We start from the raw sequence: 23,256 nt of genomic DNA, 5'->3' as shown, positions 1-23,256 counted from the left end.
AAGTGAAGCACAGTGTTGAGTGTGAAGTGAAGCACTGTGTTGAGTGTGAAGTGAAGCACTGTGTTGAGTGTGAAGTGAAGCGCAGTGTTGAGTGTGAAGTGAAGCACTGTGTTGAGTGTGAAGTGAAGCACAGTGTTGAGTGTGAAGTGAAGCACTGTGTTGAGTGTGAAGTGAAGCACTGTGGTGAGTGTGAAGTGAAGCACTGTGTTGAGTGTGAAGTGAAGCACTGTGCTGAGTGTGAAGTGAAGCACTGTGTTGAGTGTGAAGTGAAGCACTGTGTTGAGTGTGAAGTGAAGCACTGTGTTGAGTGTGAAGTGAAGCACTGTGTTGAGTGTGAAGTGAAGCACTGTGTTGAGTGTGAAGTGAAGCACTGTGTTGAGTGTGAAGTGAAGCACTGTGTTGAGTGTGAAGTGAAGCACTGTGTTGAGTGTGAAGTGAAGCACTGTGTTGAGTGTGAAGTGAAGCACTGTGTTGAGTGTGAAGTGAAGCGCAGTGTTGAGTGTGAAGTGAAGCACTGTGTTGAGTGTGAAGTGAAGCACTGTGTTGAGTGTGAAGTGAAGCGCAGTGTTGAGTATGAAGTGAAGCACTGTGTTGAGTGTGAAGTGAAGCGCTGTGTTGAGTGTGAAGTGAAGCACAGTGTTGAGTGTGAAGTGAAGCACTGTGTTGAGTGTGAAGTGAAGCGCAGTATTGAGTGTGAAGTGAAGCACTGTGTTGAGTGTGAAGTGAAGCACTGTGTTGAGTGTGAAGTGAAGCGCAGTGTTGAGTGTGAAGTGAAGCACTGTGTTGAGTGTGAAGTGAAGCACTGTGTTGAGTGTAAAGTGAAGCGCAGTGTTGAGTGTGAAGTGAAGCACTGTGTTGAGTGTGAAGTGAAGCGCAGTGTTGAGTGTGAAGTGAAGCACTGTGTTGAGTGTGAAGTGAAGCACTGTGTTGAGTGTGAAGTGAAGCGCAGTGTTGAGTGTGAAGTGAAGCACTGTGTTGAGTGTGAAGTTAAGCACTGTGTTGAGTGTGAAGTGAAGCACATTGTTGAGGGTGAAGTGAAGCATAGTGTTGTGTGTGAAGTGAAGCACAGTGTTGAATGTGAAGCTAAACACAGTGCTGAGTGTTAAGTGAAGCAGTGTTGAGTGTGAAGTGAAGCACAGTGTTGAGCGTGAAGTGAAGCACAGTGTTGAGTGTGAAGTGAAGCACTGTGTTGAGTGTGAAGTGAAGCACTGTGTCGAGTGTGAAGTGAAGCGCAGTGTTGAGTGTGAAGTGAAGCACTGTGTTGAGTGTGAAGTGAAGCACTGTGTTGAGTGTGAAGTGAAGCGCAGTGTTGAGTGTGAAGTGAAGCACTGTGTTGAGTGTGAAGTGAAGCACTGTGTTGAGTGTGAAGTGAAGCGCAGTGTTGAGTGTGAAGTGAAGCACTGTGTTGAGTGTGAAGTGAAGCGCAGTGTTGAGTGTGAAGTGAAGCACTGTGTTGAGTGTGAAGTGAAGCACTGTGTTGAGTGTGAAGTGAAGCGCAGTGTTGAGTGTGAAGTGAAGCACTGTGTTGAGTGTGAAGTTAAGCACTGTGTTGAGTGTGAAGTGAAGAACATTGTTGAGGGTGAAGTGAAGCATAGTGTTGTGTGTGAAGTGAAGCACAGTGTTGAATGTGAAGCTAAACACAGTGTTGAGTGTTAAGTGAAGCAGTGTTGAGTGTGAAGTGAAGCACAGTGTTGAGCGTGAAGTGAAGCACAGTGTTGAGTGTGAAGTGAAGCACAGTGTTGAGTGTGAAGAGAAGCACAGTCTTGAGTTTTAAGTGAAGCACAGTGTTGAGGGTGAAGTGAAGGACAGAGATGAAAGTGAACTGAAGCACAGTGTTGAGTGTTAAGTGAAGCAAAGTTTTGAGTGGAAAGTGACGCACAGCGTTAACTCTGAAGTGAAGCACGGTGTTGAGGGTGAAGTAAAGCACAGTGTTGTGTGTGAAGTGAAGCACAGTGTTGAGCGTGAAGTGAAGCACAGTGCTGAGGGTGAAGTGAAGCACAGTGTTGTGTGTGAAGTGAAGCACAGTGTTGAGTGTGAAGTTAAACACAGTGGTGAGTGTGAAGTGAAGCAGTGTTGAGTGTGAAGTGAAGCACAGAGTTAAGTGTGAAGTGAAGCTCAGTGTTGAGTGTGAAGTGAAGCGCACTGTTGACTCTGAAGTGAAGCACAGTCTTGAGGGTGAAGTGAAGCACAGTGTTGAGCGTGAAGTGAAGCACAGTGTTGAGTGTGAAGTGATGCACAGTGTTGAGTGTTAAGTGAAGCACAGTGTTGAGTGAGAAGTGAAGCACAGTGTTGAGTGTGAAGTGAAGCACAGCGATGAGAGTGAAGTGAAGCACATTGTTGAGTGTGAAAAACAGTGTTGATTTCGAAATGAAGCACAGTGCTGAGTGTGAAGCACAGTGTTAAATGGGAAGTGAAGCACAGTGTTGAGAGTGAAGAACAGAGTTGAATATGAATTGAAGCTCAGTGTTGAGCCCAAAGTGAAGCACAGTGTTGAGTGTGAAGTGAAGCACATTGTTGAGTGTGAAGTGAAGCACATTGTTGAGTGTGAAGTGAAGCACATTGTTGAGTGTGAAGTGAAGCACATTGTTGAGTGTGAAGTGAAGCACAGTGTTGAGTGTGAAGTGAAGCACAGTGTAGAGCGTGAAGTGAAGCACAGTGTTGAGTGTGAAGTGAAGCACAGTGTTGAGTGTGAAGTGAAACACAGTGTTGAGTGCTAAGTGAAGCACAGTGTTGAGTGGAAAGTGAAGCACATTGTTGACTCTGAAGTGAAGCACAGTGTTGAGGGTGAAGTGAAGCACAGAGTTGAGTGTGAAGTGAAGCACAGTGTTGAGTGTGAAATGAAGCACAGTGTTGAGTGTGAAGTGAGGCAGTGTTGAGTGTGAAGTGAAGCATAGTGTTGAGTGTGAAGTGAAGCACAGTGTTGAGTGTGAAGTGAAGCACAGTGTTAGGTGTGAAGTGAAGCAGAGTGATGAGAGTGAAATGAGGCACATTGTGGAGTGTGAAAAACAGTGTTGAGTGTGATGTGAAAAACGGTGTTGAGCGGGAAATGAAACACAGTTTTGAGTGTGAAGCACAGTGTTAAGTGTGAAGTGAAGCACAGTGTTTAGTGTGAAGAACACAGTTGAATGTGAAATGAAGCTCAGTGTTGAGTCCAAAGTGAAGCACAGTGTTGAGTGTGAAGTGAAGCACACTGTTGAGTGAGAAGTGAAGCACAGTGTTGAGTGTGAAGTGAAGCACACTGTTGAGTGTGAAGTGAAGCAAAGTGTTGAGTGTGAATTGGAGCACCGTGTTGAGTGTGAAGTGAAGAACTGTGTAGAGTGCTAAGTGAAGCACAGTGTTGAGTGGAAAGTGAAGCACATTGTTGACTCTGAAGTGAAGCACAGTGTTGAGGGTGAAGTGAAGCACAGTGTCGAGTGTGAAGTGAAGCACAGTGCTGAGTGTAAAGTGAAGCAGTGTTGAGTGTGAAGAGAAGCACAGTGTTGAGTTTGAAGTGAAGCACAGTGTTGCATTTGAAGTGAAGCACAGTGTTGAGTGTGAAGTGAAGCACAGTCTTGAGTGTTAGGTGAAGCACGGTGTGGAGGGTGAAGTGAAGCACAGTGTTGAAAGTGAACTGAAGCAAAGCGTTCATTGTGATGTGAAGCACAGAGTTAAGTGTGAAGTTAAGCACAGTGGTAAGTGTGAAGTGAAGCGCAGTTTTGACTGTGAAGTGAAGCACAGTGTTGAGTGTAAGGTGAAGCACAGTGATGAGTGTGAAGAACAGGGTTGAATGTGAAGTGAAACAGAGTGTTGAGTGTGAAGTGAATCATAGTGTTGTGTGTGAAGTGAAGAACAGTGATTAGTGTGAAGTGAAGCACAGTGTTGACTGTGAAGTGAAGCATAGTGTTGAGTATGAAATGAAGCTTAGCGTTGAGTGTGAAGTGAAGCACTGTTTATGTGAAATGAAGCAAAATGATTAGTAAGAAGTAAATCATAGTGTTGTATGTGTTTTGAAGAAAAGTTTTGAGCGTGAAGAGAAGCACAGTGTTGAGTGTGAAGTGGAGCACATTGTTGAGTGTGAAGTGAACCACAGTGATGAGTGTTAGTGAAGCACAGAGTCGGGTGTCAAGAAAAATGTTGAGTTTGATGTGAAGAACACTGTTGAGTGGGAAATTAAGCTCATTGTTGATTGAAGTGAAGCACATTGCTGAGTGTGATGTCTAGCACAGTGATGAGTGTTAAGTGAATGACAGTGTTTATTTTGAAGTGAAGCACAGCGTTGAGTGAGAAGTGAAGCACAGCGTTGACTGTTAAGTGAAGCCCAGTGTTGAGTGTGAAGTGAAGCACAGCGTTGACTGTTAAGTGAAGCCCAGTGTTGAGTGTGAAGTGAAGCACAGTGTTGAGTGTGAAGTGAAGCACAGTGTTGTGTGAGAAGTTAAGCACAGTGTTTAGTGTGAAGTGAAGCACAGTGTTGCGAGTGAAGTGAAGCATAGTGTTGAGTGTTAAGTAAAGCAGAGCGTTGAGTGTGAAATGAAGCACAGTGTTGAGTGTGTAGCACAGTGTTAAGTGGGAAGTGAAGCACAGTGTTGAGTGTGAAGAAGAGAGTTGAATGTGAAATGAAGCTCAGAGTTGAGCCCAAAGTGAAGCACAGTTTTGAGTGTGAAGTGAAGCACAGTGATGAGTGTGAAGTAAAGCACAGTGATGAGTGTTAGCGAAGCACAGTGATGAGTGTTAAGTGAAAGACAGTGTTGAGTGTGAAGTGAAGCATAACGATGAGCGTGAAGTGAAGCACAGTGTTTAGTGATGTGAAGCAGAGTGTTGAGTGTGAAGTGAAGCACAGTTTTGAGTTCGAAGTGAATCACAGTGTTGAGTGTTAAGTGAAGCACAGTGTTGAGTGTGAAGTGAAGCTCAGTGTTGAGTGTGAAATGAAGCACAGTGATGAGAGTGAATTGAATCACAGTGTTGAGTGTGAAGTGAAGCACAGTGTTGATTGTGAAGTGAAACACAGTGTTGAGTGTGAAGTGAAGCACAGTGTTGAGTGTGGAGTGAAGCACGGTGTTGAGTGTGAAGTAATGCACATTGTTGCGTTTGAATTGAAAGACAGTGTTGAGTGTGACGTGAAGCACAGTTTTTAGTGTGAAGTGAAACACAGTTTTTAGTGTGAAGTGAAGCACAGTTTTGAGCGTGAAGTGAAGCACAGTGTTGAGTGTGACATGAAGCACAGTGTTGAGTGTGAAGAGAAGCTCAGTGTTGAGTGTGAAGCGAAGCAGTGTTGAGTGTAAAGTGAAGCACAGCGATGAGTGTGAAGTGAAGCACAGTGTTAAGTGTGAAGTGAAGCACATTGAGTGTGAAGTGAAGCACAGTGTTAAGTGTGAAGAACAGTGTTGATTGTGAAGCACAGTGTTGAGTGTGAAGAACAGTGTTAAGTGTGAAGCACAGTGTTAAGTGTGAAGCACAGTGTTGAGTGTGAAGAACAGTGTTGAGTGTGAAGCACAGTGTTGAGTGTGAAGCACAGAGTTGAGTGTGAAGAACAGTGTTGAGTGTGAAGCACAGAGTTGAGTGTGAAGAACAGTGTTGAGTGTGAAGCACAGTGTTGAGTGTGAAGAACAGTGTTGAGTATGAAGCACAGTGTTGAGTGTGAAGAACAGTGTTGAGTGTGAAGCACAGTGTTGAGTGTGAAGAACAGTGTTGAGTGTGAAGCACAGTGTTGAGTGTGAAGAACAGTGTTGAGTGTGAAGCACAGTGTTGAGTGTGAAGAACAGTGTTGAGTGTGAAGCACAGTGTTGAGTGTGAAGAACAGTGTTGAGTGTGAAGCACAGTGTTGAGTGTGAAGAACAGTGTTGAGTGTGAAGCACAGTGTTGAGTGTGAAGAACAGTGTTGAGTGTGAAGCACAGTGTTGAGTGTGAAGAACAGTGTTGAGTGTGAAGCACAGTGTTGAGTGTGAAGAACGGCATTGAGTTTGAAGTCTAGTTTGCCGACGCAGTAAGGACTTACAATTTGCACTCCAGTTGACCTCTCTGACCTTCCTCAACACCCACCTCCATGACCTTCCTCAACATCCACCTCCATGACCTTCCTCAACACCCACCTCCATGACCTTCCTCAACACCCACCTCCATGACCTTCCTCAACACCCACCTCCATGACCTTCCTCAACGTCCACCTCCATGACCTTCCTCAACACCCACCTCCATGACCTTCCTCAACGTCCACCTCCATGACCTTCCTCAACATCCACCTCCATGACCTTCCTCAACACCCACCTACATGACCTTCCTCAACATCCACCTACCTGACCTCCGACGCCCACCTCATTGACAACCAACAGCCCCTCCCAGCAGACAGAGGTGACAACTTTTGCGCCTTCACCTTTACAGAGGTCGTGGGATCTGCAATCAAATTTGCGTCCACCAGGACGTTGACACATCCCCAGGGCAGCTCTCCCTCGTGCTGATAGCGGAGTCGCTGACCTCTTGGACCTCATGTTAAGGGTCCATTGTGTTCCTGCAAGCATCAGATCCTGGCTCAACCTGCTGCTGCTTGCAATGGCTGTCTGGCTGTCCTGCCGAGGAGGGACAGGCACCTTCCAACATCTGTTGTTGGGGCAATGATGCATTCTCCAGAAAGTTTGCTAATTGTTCATTACTCTGTAATTTGTTCATGATTATAAGCTGGTGGCCTGGTGGCTAACGCTCTCGCTTCACACGGCAAGGGCCTGGGTTCGATTCCCAGCTAAAGTAGAAACATTGGGGGTGTTTCTTTCCACCTGTTGTCTATGTTCCCCCATCAGTAAAATGGGTACCTGGGTGTCAGTCGACTGGTGTGGGTCGCATCCTGGGACACTGATATAATTTGCTCGAAATGCTCAGCATAACAAGGAGCTTCCTATATAGTATGTCATTGATGTCAGCTATGGTCTGTATACCTTGTACATGGAGTAAATAAAAGATATGATTGTTAAATTATTATTATTATTATTATGTAATGACATGTTTATGATTCATTACCTTTGTAACTAGTCATAAGTGTGACCAGCTCTACCTGGAGCTCATTGCCTTTCTGTCATGATTGTGACCAGATCTAGTTCATTACCTTTCTATCTTGTCATGACTGTGACCAGATCTAGTTCATTACCTTAGTAACTTGCCATGACTGTGACCAGATCTAGTTCATTACGTTTGTATCTTGTCATGATTGTGACCAGACCTACCTGGAGCTCATTACCTTTGTAACTTCTTTAGCTATCAAACCTTTGGAGTCCCCTCCCTGGACCCATTATGTACGTCTATAATCTTTTGACTACCACCCACAGGATAGGTATGGTGTGACTACCACCCACAGAACGGGAAAGCTGCAACTACCACCCACAGGATGGGTAAGGTGTGACTACCACCCACAGAACGGGAATGATGCAACAACCGCCCACAGCATGCGTATGGTGTGACTACCACCCACAGGATGCGTATGGTGAGACTACCACCAACAGGATGCGTATGGTGAGACTACCACCCACAGGATGGGTATGACGTTACTACCGCCCACAGGATGGGTATGGTGTTACTACCGCCCAGAGTATGGGTATTGTGTGACTACCACCCACAGGATGCGTATGGTGTGGCTACCACCCACAGAACGGGAAAGCTGCAACTACCACCCAAAGGATGGGTATGGTGTGACTACCACCCACAGGATGTATATGGTGTGACTACCGCCGAGAGGATGGGTATGGTGTTACTACCGCCCACAGGATGGGTATGGTGTGACTACCACCCACAGGATGAGTATGGTGTGACTACCACCCAGAGGATGGGTATGGTGTGACTACAACCCACAGGATGGGTATTGTGTGACTACCACCCACAGGATCGGTATTGTGTGACTATCACCCACAGGATGGGCATTGAGTGACTACCACCCACAGGATTGGTATTGTGTGACTACCACCCACAGGATGGGTATGGTGTGACTTTCACCCACAGGATGGGTATGGTTTGTCTACCACCCACATGATGGGTATGGTGTGATTACCACCCATAGGATCGGAATGGTGTGATTACCACCCATAGGATCGGAATGCTGTGACTACCACCCACAGGACGGGTATTGTGTGACTATCACCCACTGGATGGGTATCGTGTGTCTACCACCCACAGGATGGGTATTGTGAGACTACCACCCACAGGATGGGAATTGTGTGACTACCACCCACAGGATGGGTATCGTGTGTCTACCACCCACAGAATGGGTATTGTGTGACTACCACCAACAGGATGGGCAATGTGTGACTAGCACTCACAGGATGGGAATGGTGTGATTACTACCCACAGGATTGGTATGGTGTGATTACCACCCACAGGATGGGCATGGTGTGACTACCACCCACAGGATGGGAATGGTTTATCTACCGCATACAGGATGGGTATGATGTGACTGCCACCGACATGATGGGTATGGTGTGACTACCACCCACCGGATGGGTATGGTGTGACTCCCATCCAAAAGATGGGTATGGTGTGACTACCACCCAGAGGATGGGTATGGTGTGACTACCGCTCACAGGATGGGTATGGTGTGACTTCCGCCCACATGATAAGCATGGTGTGACTAAAACCCACAGGATGGGTATGGTGTGACTACCACCCACAGGATGGGAATGGTGTGACTACCGCCCAAGGAAGGGTATGGTGTGACTACCACCCACAGGATGGGTTTGGGGTGAATACTACTCACAGGATGGGAATGGTGTGACTACCACCCACTGGATGGGTATGGTGTGACTGCCGCCCACAGGATGGGCATATTGTGACTACCACCGACAGGATGGGTATGGTCTGTTTACCGCCGTCAAGATGGGTATGGTGTGACTACCACCCACAGGATGGGTATGGTGTGACTGCCACCCACAGGATGGGTATGGTCTGTCTACCGCCGACAGGATGGGTATGGTCTGTCTACCGCCGACAGGATGGGTATGGTGTGACTACCACTCATAGGATGCATATGGTGTGACTACCACCCACAGGATGGGTATAGTGTGACTACCACCCACAGGATGGGAATGGTTTATCTACCGCATACAGGATGGGTATGATGTGACTACCACCGACATGATGGGTATGGTGTGACTACCACCCACCGGATGGGTATGGTGTGACTCCCATCCACAAGATGGGTATGGTGTGACTACCACCCAGAGGATGGGTATGGTGTGACTACCGCTCACAGGATGGGTATGGTGTGACTTCCGCCCACATGATAAGCATGGTGTGACTAAAACCCACAGGATGGGTATGGTGTGACTACCACCCACAGGATGGGTATGGTGTGACTACCGCCCAAAGGATGGGTATGGTGTGACTACCACCCACAGGATGGGTTTGGGGTGACTACTACTCACAGGATGGGAATGGTGTGACTACCACCCACTGGACGGGTATGGTGTGACTGCCGCCCACAGGATGGGCATATTGTGACTACCACCGACAGGATGGGTATGGCCTGTTTACCGCCGTCAGGATGGGTATGGTGTGACTACAACCCACAGGATGGGTATGGAGTGACTACCACCCACAGGATGGGTATGGTGTGACTACCACCCACAGGATGGGTATGGTGTGACTACCACCCACAGGATTGGAATGGTTTATCTGCCGCATGCAGGATGGGTATGATGTGACTACCACCGACATGATGGGTATGGTGTGACTACCACCCACCGGATGGGTATGGTGTGACTCCCATCCACAAGATGGGTATGATGTGACTACCACCCAGAGGATGGGTATGGTGTGACTACCTCTCACAGGATGGGTATGGTGTGACTTCCGCCCACATGATAAGCATGGTGTGACTAAAACCCACAGGATGGGTATGGTGTGACTACCACCCACAGGATGGGTATGGTGTGACTACCGCCCAAAGGAGGGGTATGGTGTGACTATCACCCACAGGATGGGTTTGGGGTGACTACTATTCACAGGATGGGAATGGTGTGACTACCACCCACTGGATGGGTATGGTGTGACTGCCGCCCACAGGATGGGCATATTGTGACTACCACCGACAGGATGGATATGGTCTGTTTACCGCCGTCAGGATTGGTATGGTGTGACTACCACACACAGGATTGGTATGGTGTGACTACCACCCACAGGATGGGTATGGTGTGACTACCACCCACAGGATGGGAATGGTTTATCTACCGCCCACAATATGCGTATGATGTGACTACCACCCACAGGATGGGTATGGTGTGACTAGCACCCACCTGATGGGTATGGTGTGACTACCACCCACCGGATGGGTATGGTGTGACTTCCATCCACAAGATGGGTATGGTGTGACTACCACTCATAGGATGGGTATGGTGTGACTAAAACCCACAGAATGGGTATGGTGTGACTACCGCCCACAGGATGGGTATGGTGTGACTACCACCCACAGGATGGGTTTGGGGTGACTACAACCCACAGGATGGGTATGGTGTGACTTCCACCCACAGGATGGGTATTGTGTGTCTACCACCCACAGGATGGGTATTGTTTGACTACCACTCATAGGATGGGTATGGTGTGACTACCACCCATAGGATGGGTATTGTGTGACTACCACCCACAGGATGGGTATTGTGTGACTACCACCCACAGGATGGGTATTGTGTGACTACCACCCACAGGATGCGTATTGTGTGATTACCACCCACAGAATGGGTATTGTGTGACTACCACCTACAGGATCGGTACTGTGTGACTACCACCCACAGGATGGCTATTGTGTGACTGCCACCAACGGGATGGGTATTGTGTGACTTCCAGCCACAGGATAGGTAAGGTGTGACTACCACGCACAGGATGGGTATTGTGTGACTACCACCCACATGATGGGTATGGTGTGATTACCACCCACAGAATGGGTATAGTGTGACTACCACCAACAGGGTGGGTATCGTGTGTCTACCCCCACAGGATGCGTATTGTATGACTACCACCCACAAGATGGGTATTGTGTGACTACCACCCCCTGGATGGGTATTGTGTGACTACCACCCATAGGATGGGTATGGTGTGACTACCACCCACAGGATGGGTATGGTGTGACTATAGCCCACAGGATGGGTATGGTGTGACTACCACCCACAGGATGGGTTTGGGGTGACTGCAACCCACAGGATGAGTATGGTGTGACTACCACCCACAGGATGGGTATGGTGTGACTGCCGGCCACAGCATTGGTATGGTGTGACTACAAACCACAGAATGGGTATGGTGTGACTACCACCCACAGGATTGGTATGGTGTGACTACCAACCACAGAATGGGTATGGTCTGACTACAACCCACAGGATGGGTATGGTGTGACTAACACCCACAGGATGGGTATGGTTTGTCTACCTCCCACAAGATGGGTATGGTGCGACTACCACCCATAGGATGGGTTTGGTGTGGCTACCACCCACAGGATGGGTATTGTGTGTCTACCACCCACAGGATGGGTATTGTGTGACTACCACTCATAGGATGGGTATGGTGTGACTACCACCCATAGGATTGGCATGGTGTGACTACCACCCACAGGATGGGTATTGTGTGACTACCACCCACAGGATGCGTATTGTGTGATTACCACCCACAGGATCGGTATTGTGTGACTACCTCCCACAGGATGGGTATTGTGTGACTGCCATCAACGGGATGGGTATTGTGTGACTTCCAGCCACAGGATAGGTAAGGTGTGACTACCACCCACAGGATGGGTATTGTGTGACTACCACCCACAGGATGGGTATGGTGTGACTACCACCCATAGGATAGGTATGGTGTGACTACCACCAACAGGGTGGGCATCGTGTGTCTACCCCCACAGGATGGGTATCGTGTGTCTACCCCCACAGGATGGGTATTGTATGACTACCACCCACAGGATGGGTATTGTGTGACTACTACCCCCAGGATGGGTATTGTGTGAATACCACCCACAGGATGCGTATTGTGTGATTACCACCCACAGGATCGGTATTGTGTGACTACCACCCACAGGGTGGGTATTGTGTGACTGCCACCAACGGGATGGGTATTGTGTAACTTCCAACCACAGGATAGGTAAGGTGTGACTACCACCCACAGGATGGATATTGTGTGACTACCACCCACAGGATGGGTATGGTGTGACTGCCGGCCACAGCATTGGTATGGTGTGACTGCCAACCACAGAATGGGTATGGTGTGACTACCACCCACAGGATTGGTATGGTGTGACTACCAACCACAGAATGGGTATGGTCTGACTACAACCCACAGGATGGGTATGGTGTGACTAACACCCACAGGATGGGTATGGTTTGTCTACCACCCACAAGATGGGTATGGTGCGACTACCACCCATAGGATGGGTTTGGTGTGGCTACCACCCACAGGATGGGTATTGTGTGTCTACCACCCACAGGATGGGTATTGTGTGACTACCACTCATAGGATGGGTATGGTGTGACTACCACCCATAGGATTGGCATGGTGTGACTACCACCCACAGGATGGGTATTGTGTGACTACCACCCACAGGATGCGTATTGTGTGATTACCACCCACAGGATCGGTATTGTGTGACTACCTCCCACAGGATGGGTATTGTGTGACTGCCATCAACGGGATGGGTATTGTGTGACTTCCAGCCACAGGATAGGTAAGGTGTGACTACCACCCACAGGATGGGTATTGTGTGACTACCACCCACAGGATGGGTATGGTGTGACTACCACCCACAGGATAGGTATGGTGTGACTACCACCAACAGGGTGGGCATCGTGTGTCTACCCCCACAGGATGGGTATCGTGTGTCTACCCCCACAGGATGGGTATTGTGTGACTACTACCCCCAGGATGGGTATTGTGTGAATACCACCCACAGGATGGGTATGGTGTGACTACCACCCACAGGATGGGAATTGTGTGACTACCACTCATAGGATGGGTATGGTGTGACTACCACCCATATGATGGGTATTGTGTGACTACCACCCATAGGATGGGTATTGTGTGACTACCACCCATATGCTGGTTATGGTGTGACTACCACCCATAGGATGGGTATTGTGTGACTTCCACCCACAGGATGCGTATTGTGTGATTACCACCCACAGGATCGGTATTGTGTGACTACCACCCACAGGATGCGTATTGTGTGATTACCACCCACAGGATCGGTATTGTGTGACTACCACCCACAGGATGGGTATTGTGTGACTGCCACCAACGGGATGGGTATTGTGTAACTTCCAACCACAGGATAGGTAAGGTGTGACTACCACCCACAGGATGGATATTGTGTGACTACCACCCACAGGATGGGTATGGTGTGACTACCACCCACAGGATGGGTATGGTGTGACTACCACCCACAGGATGGGTATGGTGTGAGTACTGGCCACAGCATTGGTATGGTGTGACTACCAACCACAGAATGGGTATGGTGTGACTACCACCCACAGGATTGGTATGGTGTGACTACCAACCACAGAATGATTATGGTCTGACTACAACCCACAGGATGGGTATGGTGTGACTAACACCCACAGGATGGGTATGGTTTGTCTACCACCCACAAGATGGGTATGGTGTGACTACCACCCATAGGATGGGTTTGGTGTGACTACCACCCACAGGATGGGTATTGTGTGTCTACCACCCACAGGATGGGTATTGTGTGACTACCACTCATAGGATGGGTATGGTGTGACTACCACCCATATGATGGGTATTGTGTGACTACCACCCACAGGATGGGTATTGTGTGACTTCCACCCACAGGATGGGTATTGTGTGACTACCACCCACAGGATGGGTATTTTTTTTTAATATATTTTATTTAAAACCATTCACAAACATGAGACACAAGAAATTCAAACAAAATATTGCACTGAATGAAAATCCTGACATCGGATATTGAAACAATATCTATTACCATTACATTGTTAACATTATAACAACTATAACCAATACTATATCTGATGCCGAAGCTTAAACTGTCCTAAACTAGATACATGTGTATAAGTTAACAATAGTAAAAATGTAACCTAATTCTTCATCAAATTAAGCATTCTATCTCTTAATTTGCTCGGAATTAATATATGTACAGAACAATTATCCTTCATTATTTTTGTTTTAAATTCCTTCTGCTGTGAACACAAGAAAGGAATATAGAATAAGAATGGACCTACATAAATTTAGGAACCTCATATGCAGACCACTACAGTAATCAGCACAGGTCTCTTGATACATTCCTCTCTTTATAAGAATACCTTCAAATTTTTTCCAATAAAATGCTTGCCATAAAACATTGACCCACCTTGTTATAATAAATAGTCTTGTAATGTCAAGAAGCATTACACCATTATCATAAGTTATACCATCTACCTAAGCCTAGTAGTCCTACTACAATATGATTATCGTAACAAACCATAAATTGACCAAAAACTCACTAACTATTATAAATCATTGATGTACATATTTACAACGAATAAAAAACAATAAAAAGGAAATCCCACTCTTCTCATTCTAAATATTTCTGACTGTCAGTTCTCCTACATGTGCTAAACTAAGGTAAATATTTCTGACTGTCAGTTCTCCTACATGTGCTAAACTAAGGTCAATATTTCTGACTGTCAGTTCTCCTACATGTGCTAAACTAAGGTAAATATTTCTGACTGTCAGTTCTCCTACATGTGCTAAACTAAGGTAAATATTTCTGACTGTCAGTTCTCCTACATGTGCTAAACTAAGGTCAATATTTCTGACTGTCAGTTCTCCTACATGTGCTAAACTAAGGTAAATATTTCTGACTGTCAGTTCTCCTACATGTGCTAAACTAAGGTAAATATTTCTGACTGTCAGTTCTCCTACATGTGCTAAACTAAGGTAAATATTTCTGACTGTCAGTTCTCCTACATGTGCTAAACTAAGGTAAATATTTCTGACTGTCAGTTCTCCTACATGTGCTAAACTAAGGTAAATATTTCTGACTGTCAGTTCTCCTACATGTGCTAAACTAACGTAAATATTTCTGACTGTCAGTTCTCCTACATGTGCTAAACTAACGTAAATATTTCTGACTGTCAGTTCTCCTACATGTGCTAAACTAACGTAAATATTTCTGACTGTCAGTTCTCCTACATGTGCTAAACTAAGGTAAATATTTCTGACTGTCAGTTCTCCTACATGTGCTAAACTAACGTAAATATTTCTGACTGTCAGTTCTCCTACATGTGCTAAACTAAGGTAAATATTTCTGACTGTCAGTTCTCCTACATGTGCTAAACTAACGTAAATATTTCTGACTGTCAGTTCTCCTACATGTGCTAAACTAACGTAAATATTTCTGACTGTCAGTTCTCCTACATGTACTAAACTAAGTAAATATTTCTGACTGTCAGTTCTCCTACATGTGCTAAACTAAGGTCAATATTTCTGACTGTCAGTTCTCCTACATGTGCTAAACTAAGGTAAATATTTCTGACTGTCAGTTCTCCTACATGTACTAAACTAAGGTAAATATTTCTGACTGTCAGTTCTCCTACATGTGCTAAACTAAGGTCAATATTTCTGACTGTCAGTTCTCCTACATGTGCTAAACTAAGGTAAATATTTCTGACTGTCAGTTCTCCTACATGTGCTAAACTAAGGTAAATATTTCTGACTGTCAGTTCTCCTACATGTGCTAAACTAAGGTAAATATTTCTGACTGTCAGTTCTCCTACATGTGCTAAACTAAGGTCAATATTTCTGACTGTCAGTTCTCCTACATGTGCTAAACTAAGGTAAATATTTCTGACTGTCAGTTCTCCTACATGTGCTAAACTAAGGTAAATATTTCTGACTGTCAGTTCTCCTACATGTGCTAAACTAAGGTAAATATTTCTGACTGTCAGTTCTCCTACATGTGCTAAACTAAGGTCAATATTTCTGACTGTCAGTTCTCCTACATGTGCTAAACTAAGGTAAATATTTCTGACTGTCAGTTCTCCTACATGTGCTAAACTAAGGTAAATATTTCTGACTGTCAGTTCTCCTACATGTGCTAAACAAAGGTCAATATTTCTGACTGTCAGTTCTCCTACATGTGCTAAACTAAGGTAAATATTTCTGACTGTCAGTTCTCCTACATGTGCTAAACTAAGGTCAATATTTCTGACTGTCAGTTCTCCTACATGTGCTAAACTAAGGTCAATATTTCTGACTGTCAGTTCTCCTACATGTGCTAAACTAAGGTAAATATTTCTGACTGTCAGTTCTCCTACATGTGCTAAACTAAGGAAAATATTTCTGACTGTCAGTTCTCCTACATGTGCTAAACTAAGGTAAATATTTCTGACTGTCAGTTCTCCTACATGTGCTAAACTAAGGTAAATATTTCTGACTGTCAGTTCTCCTACATGTGCTAAACTAAGGTAAATATTTCTGACTGTCAGTTCTCCTACATGTGCTAAACTAAGGTCAATATTTCTGACTGTCAGTTCTCCTACATGTGCTAAACTAAGGTAAATATTTCTGACTGTCAGTTCTCCTACATGTGCTAAACTAAGGTCAATATTTCTGACTGTCAGTTCTCCTACATGTGCTAAACTAAGGTCAATATTTCTGACTGTCAGTTCTCCTACATGTGCTAAACTAAGGTAAATATTTCTGACTGTCAGTTCTCCTACATGTGCTAAACTAAGGTAAATATTTCTGACTGTCAGTTCTCCTACATGTGCTAAACTAAGGTAAATATTTCTGGCTGTCAGTTCTCCTACATGTGCTAAACTAAGGTCAATATTTCTGACTGTCAGTTCTCCTACATGTGCTAAACTAAGGTAAATATTTCTGACTGTCAGTTCTCCTACATGTGCTAAACTAAGGTCAATATTTCTGACTGTCAGTTCTCCTACATGTGCTAAACTAAGGTCAATATTTCTGACTGTCAGTTCTCCTACATGTGCTAAACTAAGGTCAATATTTCTGACTGTCAGTTCTCCTACATGTGCTAAACTAAGGTAAATATTTCTGACTGTCAGTTCTCCTACATGTGCTAAACTAAGGTCAATATTTCTGACTGTCAGTTCTCCTACATGTGCTAAACTAAGGTAAATATTTCTGACTGTCAGTTCTCCTACATGTGCTAAACTAAGGTAAATATTTCTGACTGTCAGTTCTCCTACATGTACTAAACAAAGGTAAATATTTCTGACTGTCAGTTCTCCTACATGTGCTAAACTAAGGTAAATATTTCTGACTGTCAGTTCTCCTACATGTGCTAAACTAAGGTAAATATTTCTGACTGTCAGTTCTCCTACATGTGCTAAACTAAGGTAAATATTTCTGACTGTCAGTTCTCCTACATGTGCTAAACTAAGGTAAATATTTCTGACTGTCAGTTCTCCTACATGTGCTAAACTAAGGTAAATATTTCTGACTGTCAGTTCTCCTACATGTGCTAAACTAAGGTAAATATTTCTGACTGTCAGTTCTCCTACATGTGCTGAACTAAGGTAAATATTTCTGACTGTCAGTTCTCCTACATGTGCTAAACTAAGGTAAATATTTCTGACTGTCAGCTCTCCTACATGTGCTAAACTAAGGTAAATATTTCTGACTGTCAGTTCTCCTACATGTGCTAAACTAAGGTAAATATTTCTGACTGTCAGTTCTCCTACATGTGCTAAACAAAGGTAAATATTTCTGACTGTCAGTTCTCCTACATGTGCTAAACAAAGGTAAATATTTCTGACTGTCAGTTCTCCTACATGTGCTAAACAAAGGTAAATATTTCTGACTGTCAGTTCTCCTACATGTGCTAAACAAAGGTAAATATTTCTGACTGTCAGTTCTCCTACATGTGCTAAACAAAGGTAAATATTTCTGACTGTCAGTTCTCCTACATGTGCTAAACAAAGGTAAATATTTCTGACTGTCAGTTCTCCTACATGTGCTAAACTAAGGTAAATATTTCTGACTGTCAGTTCTCCTACATGTGCTAAACAAAGGTAAATATTTCTGACTGTCAGTTCTCCTACATGTGCTAAACAAAGGTAAATATTTCTGACTGTCAGTTCTCCTACATATGCTAAACAAAGGAATTTTAATATAAAACATACTGACATATTCAACACATTCACATCCACCATCAATTATAATAATACCTCCATTCAACCAAGAATAATACATTCACCTGTATTAACTCCAAGAGTACAGAAAATTTTCCGTTAACAAATCTTAGCAATATTCATCATATTGCCTCCATCGATAAATACATTAAAAGGAAAAAAAAACAACCTTAAAATATCAAAACTACCTATTTTCTAATTTACACCATTTAAGTTGTGCTTTACATAAGAAAAAACTCTGTTATTAAACTGAAAATGAAGATTTTTTTAACCATTTACAATTGAATCAAAATCATTAAAGACACCTATAACATATTTGAATCTCATTGAAAATTTTCATCATGAAGTCCTTGAAGTGATTTATACATGAAAAATAATAATATGCAATCGTAGTGCAACACTTCCAAATGATAACTGTGTAGTACCTGAAACCCTCGGGGCAATAACCCTATTGCACCTAGATATCAAAACTCAATTATACATCCATATAAACAGCTCTCCATGCTCACACCCATTCTAGGAAAATAGCCCGTTGTGTCCCCTTACCCACTTTGCAAATCCCATAAATCCCTTAATGTGAAATTTCTATAACACTCACTAAAATCTCTCTCCCATCTCCCTCCATACACCCCTTTATTCCTACACTGTGTCCTATAAAAAGTTGCTGCCAACGCATTAATTCTTGCACGCACGTCCGCCTCCCTCATAGCCCACATCATATATATATAAAGTTTATTCTCTATAAGGATTACAATGCTGAGTTTACAGAAATTTGGTTATTGTTTGGTTTACATGTAGTAAAATTGTGATTACAGAGTGTACCACTAGAACGCTTAGCATGGCTAGGCATTTCGGGCATACTTAGTTTTATTCTTAATTGTAAAATATTACAAATTATGAGGTAAGTTGGTATTATGGCTAAGTGACTAAATACTAGTTTGTGAGTTTAGCAATGTGAATGCTTTTGTTTTGGCACAGTACATAGTTTCAGCATTGGAGTATCACAGGATTCATTATTTTAAGACTGAGATTAATATTTCTGTTTATGGTCAAATGAGTGAGCGAGTGTAAGTGTGAACCACCAGGTGGTATTCGTGTAGTTAGTTGACGGGGTGTATCAGGGAGATAAGATGTTTTCTAATGGTAGTTTTGAAGGTGATGAATGTGTCTGCATTTCTAGAGTTCTCAGGTAGGGTATTCCAGATTTTAGGGCCTTTGACATACATTGAATTTTTGTAAAGGTTTAGTCGGACACGGGGAATGTCGTAGAGATGTTTGTGTCTGGTGTTATGCCTGTGGGTTCTGTCACAACTATCAAGAAAGCGTTTTAGGTCAAGGTTGATATTAGAGTTTAAGGCCCTGTAGATATAGATTGCACAGTAGTAAGAGTGGATGTACTGAACTGGGAGTAAGTTTAGATCTATGAAGAGTGGGGGGGTGTGTTGCCAGGGATGGGATTTAGTGATTATTCTTACTGCAGCTTTTTGTTGGGTTATTATTGGCTTTAGGTGTGTTGCTGCAGTTGATCCCCAAGCACAAATAGCATAGGTGAGGTATGGATAAATAAGTGAGTGGTATAGTGTGAGAAGGGCATTTTGCGGCATGTAGTATCGTATCTTGGAGAGGATTCCAACCGTTTTGGATACTTTTTTGGCTATATGCTGGATATGGGTGCTGAAATTCAGGTTGTTGTCAAGGTATAAGCCTAGGAATTTTCCCCCATTATTTCTGGTAATTAGAGTGTTGTCAATCTTAATGTTAATTTGTGCATCTCCTGCTCTGCTACCAAACATAATATAGTAAGTTTTGTCAGTGTTAAGCGTAAGTTTATTGGCTGTCATCCAAGTCGATATTTTAATCAGCTCCTCATTCACAATGGTGTTGAGGGTGGCAAGATTAGGGTGAGAGATGACATAAGTCGTGTCATCAGCAAAGAGAATGGGTTTCAGGTGTTGGGATACGTTTGGAAGGTCATTGATGTATATGAGGAAGAGCAGGGGACCAAGGACACTTCCCTGCGGAACTCCGGTATCAAGTGGCCGTGTTGCTGATGCTGTGTCTTTAATGGTGACGTACTGATACCTATTAGTAATGTAAGATTTGAAATAAGCAAGCGCATGGCCTCTTATACCGTAGTGATCAAGTTTGTGGAGTAGGATTTCGTGGTTTACTGTGTCAAAAGCTTTTCTTAGGTCAATAAAAATTCCTAGTGGATATTCCTTATTTTCCAATGCTGTGTAAAGCAGATCTAGCATTTTTATGATTGCATCATTAGTGCTTTTATTTTTCCTGAATCCAAACTGGCAGGGGTTGAGTATGTTTTGAGCCGTTATAAATGAATACAGTCTCCTGTGCACGAGTTTCTCAAAGATTTTAGATAGCAATGGTAAGTTAGATATTGGCCTATAGTTGTTTAAGTCTGTAGGGTCACCACCTTTATGTATTGGTGTAACCCTTGCCATCTTGAGTAGTTTCGGAAAGGTGCTAGTCTCTATTGACTTGTTAAAAAGTAATGAAATAGCATGCGAAAGGACATGGGCCGCTCGCTTGTACAGTAATGGTGGGACATGAGACAGATTCCCTGAGTTATTTTTAAGTGACTTTATGATCTCAATGACTTCGGTGGGCTCAGTTGGTGCAAGATAGAAGGAATTAGGGAAATTTCCATCTACGTAGTCCCCGGCATGGGCATTGGTATGTGGGATTTTACTGGCGAGATTAGATCCTATGTTTGAGAAGAAGTCGTTTTTGGAGAAATTTTCTCCAGGAGGGGGGTATCAGCCCCCTTCAGTCCCCTTCAGCCCCTTTCAGCCCTGAGGGGCCAAGCACTCAGAAGGGGCGAGCGTCTTGTTTACTGCTAGAGTGAGTAATTGATCACAGATGCTATGCGTGGTCAAATGACCTCTGCTCCTTGCAGCGGTGTTGCAACGTGTATTTTTATAAGAGACAGTACATCTCTTACTTAGCAGGACAATTAAGAAAAATCCTGCTCCCACTTTATTACCATAGTAAAACTAGTGTACATTGTTGTCTATGATTAAGACAGCAAGAAACAAACATTCTGCTTTGCTTCATCGAGGAGGTGACAAGGATGCAAGGTACTAGGTCAGCGTTTTTTTTTTTTGTGTATTAGGGCAGTGACGGCATGGAGCGCTGGGGCGTCTGGCAGATTACTTTTGACTCTAGAGAGAGTCACACTGACACCAGGATAACCAACAAAGAACACTGATCTGTGCGTTAGTGTGAACAAAGTGTCTCTAACAAACACTTGAGAAGTGTGATCAGCTTCTCTTGTGATACATTGTGAACAATAAAACCGAATCTTGTGGAACATAGTGTACCAGTGTGCGTTTCCTAGACAATGGAAGACGTGGACATCCAAGGACACTTCAGCTTCTATCAAGTCACCGATATCTGTCGAAGGTGTTGAGAACACCATAGCTCACGTTACAAAGAGCAAGGTATGTTACGAATTTCTTGTAGATCGGGGGATTGCGCAATTCTTGAGTCACAAGGAGTTTGTAATCAACCTATAATCGGCAGTAAGGTGTGGACTTTTGAGTCCAAACAAGTAAGTAGTCGTCAGCCATCATCGAATGAAATATGCTGACATAACACCCCCTAGGGGTAATTCATACTTACAAATTGTATCTCTTGACAGCCCACTGTTGTGATGGTTTCGACAGCTTCTAGACCTCGTCTGCAGGGGCGGCTGTGTAGACGATTTGCTGTCATTTATCAGCTAAGTGTTCATTATATATATTTATAATGAACACAGCAGGTAAGGCCAAATATTCTCAACAGAGTTTTGGTCGTGCTCGAACCGGATAAAGACCACACTGTGGTCCAAATATGTTGTACTACAGTGTACAAATAACCTATGAGCCAAGGTCCTTCGAAAAAAGCTGTAAAACTAGTGTTTTACAATATAAATCAGTATAAATGAGTCCCTCCAGACTCAATCACAGAGAATGGGCAGCCAAAAGAAAACGGGCGCTCACCCAGCGTTCACCCAAAAGAAAACGGGCGCTCACCCAGCGGACACCCAAAGAAAACGGGAGCTGGGTGACTCACCCACACCCTGCACTCACTGCTCCAATCTGTAGAAATCGCTGATTAAGAACAACCCCAGCAAGTGATGATGTTTGTCTGAGTGTATATATACACAGTGTTTATAATGTTTATAGACAGAAATTAAGAGACAAGATTGTGTTAAAGTTTGTTTCTTATAGATCTACCTGTTATATTAAAGGAACTTATATATAAAGTGTAAGCTTTCAAATGTATATTAACAGTGAAATTTATATATGTGTAAGTAATATTCACGTGTGATTACAGTTATACAGTGACATTTATAGTGTATAGGGAATGAAGTGTATAACGTTATTTACGATTAATCATCATGGTCAGGCTGACACAGCAAACTCTAAGCCGTAAACATCAGCCACATGTACTCTGTACCCTCATGGTCATTAACCCTGAGGTTAAGCTTAGTGGGTCAGTAGTGTCTGACTCGATTATTGCTGACTTAAGCATAACAAAAACTCAGCTGTCTATAGCAGTACAGTGTTTTTTAAACACTCTAAGTGTGGTGCTAGAATTTTCAGTATACCATTAAAATGGCTTGTTTGAAAACTCAGTTTCAGTCTTTACAGACTAAGATTACACAATTAGAAAATCTAATTTCAGTCTGTCTAGGATTAACTCAAGATACAAACATAGATTTTGATGATCTTGAGGTCAAGTTTGGATTATTTACACAACGTCTGGAAATAATTAATTCAGACTATACACATTATGAAAATAAATTTCTTGAATCAGATCCATCTGAAGATGAAATTAAAAATGTTTTGGATACTTTTAGTGATCAACAATTAAGGTGGACAGGAGTACAGGCTATCTGCCGTAAAACTCTGTCACAGAGACCTACAGTAACTAATGGTCAAACACCTGTTACACCTGTAACAACAACAAGTGTCCCATTACCAAGCTTACCTACATTGTCATTACCTATTTTCCAAGGTCATAATTATGAAGAATTCATTAGTGGTTTTCAATCCATAGTAAATTCACGAACTGACATAGATGAGATTGCTAAGTTCAATTACCTTAAATGTCTTGTGAAGGGAGAACCCTATGAACTGAT

The sequence above is a fragment of the Cherax quadricarinatus genome, chromosome 39, assembly GCF_038502225.1.
Source record: "Cherax quadricarinatus isolate ZL_2023a chromosome 39, ASM3850222v1, whole genome shotgun sequence".
Classification (NCBI taxonomy): Eukaryota; Metazoa; Arthropoda; class Malacostraca; order Decapoda; family Parastacidae; genus Cherax; species Cherax quadricarinatus.
Note: the sequence above shows the minus strand (reverse complement) of the source record.